The sequence below is a fragment of the Myxocyprinus asiaticus genome, chromosome 18 (genome assembly GCF_019703515.2).
Source record: "Myxocyprinus asiaticus isolate MX2 ecotype Aquarium Trade chromosome 18, UBuf_Myxa_2, whole genome shotgun sequence".
NCBI classification, from domain to species: Eukaryota; Metazoa; Chordata; class Actinopteri; order Cypriniformes; family Catostomidae; genus Myxocyprinus; species Myxocyprinus asiaticus.
Window position 1 is genome coordinate 34290316 of NC_059361.1, and position 6021 is coordinate 34296336.

A 6021-nucleotide genomic window follows, 5' to 3' on the forward strand; every position below is an offset into this window, starting at 1 on the left:
AACTGGGTGTATCAAATTTCACCAGATTATAACATGAAAATAATTAAAAATTTAGCAAAGTGCACACGTCTGCTTCTTGCATGGCGTCACGTGACCCCTGCAGTTTAGGGAGTTCTAATGGTTCCACAAAGTTTCTAATATCTTCATCGGTGGACGAAGATATGGAACTATAAAAATCAAGATTGAATCCTTTAAAAGTATTATTAATATCAATGGCTGAGGTAAAAATTTCACCACCTGCAGATTTCACTGAGGGAATGGTAGAAAAAGACTCTCTCTGTTTTATATATCTAGCCAAAGGTTTCCCTGCTTTGTCCCCCAACTCAAAACATGACTGTCTTGACCTGAAAAGCCCAAACTCCACCTTCTGTGACAAAATAGTATATTTAATTAATAATTAAAATTAATTAAGAATTAAATAATTATATCTGTATTTCATTTGGGTCAATTCTCTGAGGCCATCAGATGACATTCAGTGCTTCAGCTCTGCCTTGGCACTTTTAATATTCCCTTCCATTTTTTGATGAATGAGGCATACTGTATGATCCGACCCCTAAGAACCGCCTGAAGTGCCTCCCAAGCCAGGCCCACAGAGGATACTGAGTACCAGTTAGTCTCCATATAAACATTGATTTCATAACATTTGTTGGAATTCAGGATTTTACAAAAGGGATACATTAAAGTGCCAACTGTATGATTTCTTTTTCTCCGTATGTGGCAACATCTCTAAACTCACCAGGGCGTGATCTGAGACTAAAATGTTTCCAATTAAGCAATCAACAACAGATGAAATGAGGGACTTACATATATATAAAAAAATCTATTCTGGAATAAATCTTATGACTGATGAAAAGAATGAATAGTCCCTACCAGATGGGTTCAAAAGTCTCCAAATATCTGTAAGACCAGGATTTTTACACATCCTGTGAAGCGTCAATGTTGCTCTAGGGGGTTTACACACTTTTGCTTCAATATGATCAAGGATTGAGTCCATCAATAGATTAAAGTCTCCTCCCAATATTATATCATGAGGGGGGACAGCGGCTTGCAACATTCCTTCAAGATCTATAAAAAAGCCCTGATCATCAGTGTTAGGTGTGTAAATATTAGCCAAAATCAACTTTTGCCCCTGAATTTCTGCTAAAACAATAATGACTCTTCCTAATTTATCTTTGCTCTGATTGAGACATTTGAATTGTAGATGTTTACTTATCAATGTAATGACTCCCCTGCTCTTACTTGAGCCAGCACTAAAGAAAACATGTACACCCCATATCTTCCCACATTTTTCAGCTTCCTGCGGGGAAAGACGCATTTCTTGAAGAAACACTATATCATATTTCTTACGTTTTAGAAAAGAAATAACTTTCTTTTTATGGGGGTGCTTCAACCCATTCACATTCCACGTGGAGAGAGACAATCCACTCATATTAACATCTGACATTTTGACATATTAGAAAAAATAGATTATGTGTCAAAAAAAAAAAAAAAAACAAAAAAAATTCTAAAGACCACATTCCAACATTAGTGCAACAATCAAACCCCGAATTCCCCCAGAACCAAACAAACAGAAAAAAGAAAAACATGCGCATTAACCCTCTGGGGTTGACGGACGCGCCAGCGGGTCCTGCTGGATTTTTTCCTCATAACAGTGGAAACAACTTAAAATACTCCGTCATTTTTGGGCATACAGATAAGTGTAAGACATCATTAGAGACTATAAAGAGTCTACTTTTGTTTGAGTACACTCACAATAACAACAAAACCTTGTGCTTTTGTAAAATAAAGAAAATACACAGGGTGCGCTTTCAGCCGTCTCTGTCTCCACGAGCATCTTTCTGAAACACGTCACAAAAATGAACTGAAACTCTGCGTATACTTATCAGACAAACATGAAACATATGTCTAAAGAAAGCTTAAAATGTCTACTTTTAAATAAAAGAATTCAAATTTAAAACAAATATTCTCGTGCAATGTAATCTGTATGAAACAAAGCGATGTACAGTTTCTCCTGGCTCAGCTAATAATCCCTAATGAGATCACATCCACCAGCAGAGCGCGCTATTCATACGGTAATGTGCTGAGGCGATCAATGCAAATGGTGAACACCCCCGACAATGCCTTAAAAAACATAAAGTTCGTCATCAGATTCATTCATTTTCCTGCACGTTTGGAAGATGGCATGCTACACAGGTGAGGAAGCTCTACAGATGGTCCTGGATAGTGATGATAAATTCACATTTTCCTCAGAAGAAGAGCGGGACTCCGACGATGAATGTTTACATTTTGAAGAGCGATTTGATCCAGCCGAGGATACAATTCTGGATGAGTAAGTCATTTAGTTTTACTTACATATTAGTTGACATGCTATTTTATATAAACATGTACATATTTTACTAGCTGGACTATTTCCAGGCTTGCCAGCCAGGATTCAGAGTATTGAAATTTGAAATATGTTCCAATAAGTTTTAGTTACATTAAATGTTGTTTCGGCTAAAGCAGGTATTTCAATAGTATGCCGTATGATATAAATATGATATGTAATATGATATAAAAATAATATGCATGTTTAGATTATATTTTAACTAGTGTTTATGCTGCCTCATTATCATCAACGAAGCTTGTGCTTGCAAATATCTGTTTGGGTGTAAATGTGTAAAATGTGCTGTAAATATGCACATATTAGAAAATCAGCATATTAGAATGATTTCTGAAGGATCGTGTGACACTGAAGACTGGAGTAATGATGCTGAAAATTCAGCTTTGATCACAGGAATAAATTGTATTTTACAATATATTCAAATAGAAAACAGTTATTTTAAATTGTAAAAATATTTCACAATATCACTGTTTTGCTGTATTTTGGATCAAACAAATGCAGCTTTGGTGAGCAGAAGAGACTTCTTTTAAAAACAGTAAAAAATCGTACAGATCTATAAACTTTTAAATAGTAGTGTAGGTCTAAAATTAAGTGAAGTCTTTATGTAAAGAAAATGTATTGTCAGATAATACATTCAATCATTAAGTCTCCTCACATTCATTCTCTCTCAGGGGAGGGGTCTTTGTCTCCTCAGGTGTGAATCACATCAATATTCATGATCATCCACGCCTCCTCGCATATGGCCTTTCTAACATTAAAAGTGTCTTACAAAAGTTAAATGACTATTGTTTTGTATGAATGAGTGATCAGGATGGTTTTCACATCATTTTTGTAGCAAAAACTCTAGGCTACAAGATCCAGTTCTCAAAAGTCTTGTGAACAAATTTTTAGTATGTGTTATATTGCCTTATTTCAGTGACTTAAAATTTAAGTTTTTTCAAAAACTACACATAAATGTTATTTTCTCAAAAATACAAACATGTACATACATGTTGTTCACATATTATTGTAGCCCAGTTTGTGCTGAATACAGTGTTATCAGATTTTAGCCATTAATATGTTTTTAAGCAACTGAAAACTGCACAAATGTCAAGGCATTTCAAAACTTCTCCAGGGCCCAAAACACCCTCAGACCCCAGAGGGCCTCGCACACGACAGCGCAATCCCTCCAAACTCAAACAGTCCATGTACGCCTACGAGAGCCAGTGCGACAACTTTGCCATCAGATTGCTCAAGTCCGGTGTTTCTATACAAATTTTGTGAGACAGAACCACATAATAGAAGAAAAACCAACAAACTCTAGCCAATAGGTGGGATAAACACAAAGAATGTGTAGATTCATCCTACACAAAACAAACTCCAGCCGCTACTCGGAACCAGCACAAAAAGAAACAAAAAAGGCTCCCAGATTCCTTGGATGGTCAAGTGAATGTTCATTGAGTCAGGCCCACTCCGCTGCAACGTGAGTATCACACAATTACTTACTGTTATGTCTAGATGTGTTTTTGTTCATGTTTTGTGTTAATGTCTTTTATTTGAAAAGTGTTTCCATGTAATGTTATTTCCTGTTTCCTTGCCATGTCATGTGATTCCCTGTTTCCATGTCAAGTCATGTGATTATCTTGTTTCCCTCATGTTCATGTGTCCTGTTCCCATTGATTATAGTCTTGTTATTAGTTCTGTTATGTCATTGGTTCATGGTCATTGTCTTGTTATCTTGTTTATTAGTTCAGTCTTGTGATTGGTTGTCTTGTTTACTTGTTACCCGTGTCTGTGTATTTAAGCCCTCATGTTTGCCATTGTCTCTTGTTGAGTATTGTTTATGTAACATTGTTTGGATGTCAAGTCAAGTCAAGTCCATGTTTATGTTCATGGTTTTTGGATTTCATGTTTATGAATAAACTGCACTTGGGTCTTCACATCACCATTGTCTTCGTCTGCCTGTCATTGCCAGCATTCGTTACACTTACTCCATTGAGTTTATGAAGGACATGGCTTGCTGGATACATGTAAATACTTTGCAGCCATCCTTAGCATCTATTCTTAATTTGGCCGGGAACATCAGTGCAAAAGCGATCTTCCGTTGATGTAAGAGTTTCTTGCATTCCTTGAATCGATCACGTTTCTCTCTTGTCCAATTCGCAAAGTCTGGGAACAAGAAAATGCAGTGGTTCTTCCAAGAAAGCCTTCCTTTACTCCTCACATTAGATCTTTATCAGACGATCTCAGAAATTTAGCCAGAATTGATCGGGGCCTGTCTCCCTCAGTGGATCGCTGAGCCGGAAACCTGTGAGCTCGCTCGACTTCCAGCTTATGGCCTGTTATGTCAAGCAGACTTGGAAAGAGCTCGTCTCGGAATTCCACCATATTCTGACCCTCTGCTCCCTCAGGAATTCCCACAATTCGGACGTTGTTTCGCCGACTACGATTTTCCATATCCTCCACCTTTTCCCAGACACCCTCTATGTCCGCTTTGGCCATTAGCAGCTAAGGATTAGCAGCTAATTCCCTCTCCAATGACTCCAGATAATCAATCTGTTTCTCGACATCCCCCATTGAATTTCATCTCCATGGCAGGAGCAATGCCTGGTCTGACAAAGAGATAAACAGTTGCACACCCTAAAGATCACATCCTAGTACAACCCATTATAAAGCTGATATTTAATGTGTTCTTAGAAAAAAGGTATTTTTCATTGTGGGCTGTCATGTCTTTTAAATGTCATAAATTTATATAAGTATTTAATTACATTATTTGTTGGCCAATTTATGTTTGAATCTTACCTTTTCCATTTTAGTTGTTTTGTACCTTATAATTGGGGTACGTGTCCTCCCTAATATACCATGCGAAATATAGTATTATTATGTTTTCCATATTATATCAGCCATGGGCCACCCAAACTCCCTAGATATTGGCATCAGCCACTGAAAAACCCATATCACTCGAACACCATTTCAAGACTTTTTGACATAAGTATAAGCTTTAAGAACAGACATTCTTTAGTGTATTGTGAGTGATAGCAAGTAACTTTTCTGGTATTTCATACAGTAAATTAATTTCTCACTCGCGGTCATTTAGTAGGAAATTTATTTTCACATGTCAGCAAAAACATTGTAGTGTGTAAAACAGCTACACCTGAAAAGCAAAAAACTAATCCAATACTGTTGGCACAGTAATCCGTTTAAAACCATGGCAAACTTGCAATATCACCAAATAAAGAAACAATCTATATGTTGTAAAGTATAGAGTGTGCATTTGATATATAAATGCATAGGCCATCTACAAATGTAGGACAAATGACCACAATATTTCCTTCTATGAAAAATACATCTATCTGTGAGGTAAAATAAATGTTTGGAGTATAGAGATTTTTCCCTCAGAAAAAATAGTTTAAGTAAATGCTTTTTATTACAACAAAATATCACAAAAAGCAGTATTAGAATTGCACCAACTCCAAATGTATAACCTTTGTTATAACAAAAGAAGTTAAAAAAGCACATGGGGTAAGTATTCTATATTATGCCAAATACATCCATTAGAGAATCCTCTGACAAACAAGCTCTCTATACAAAATATACATTATCGTATATAAATTTGGCATTCATTTGTAAAAAATGGATGTTTTACATATGTATACATTATT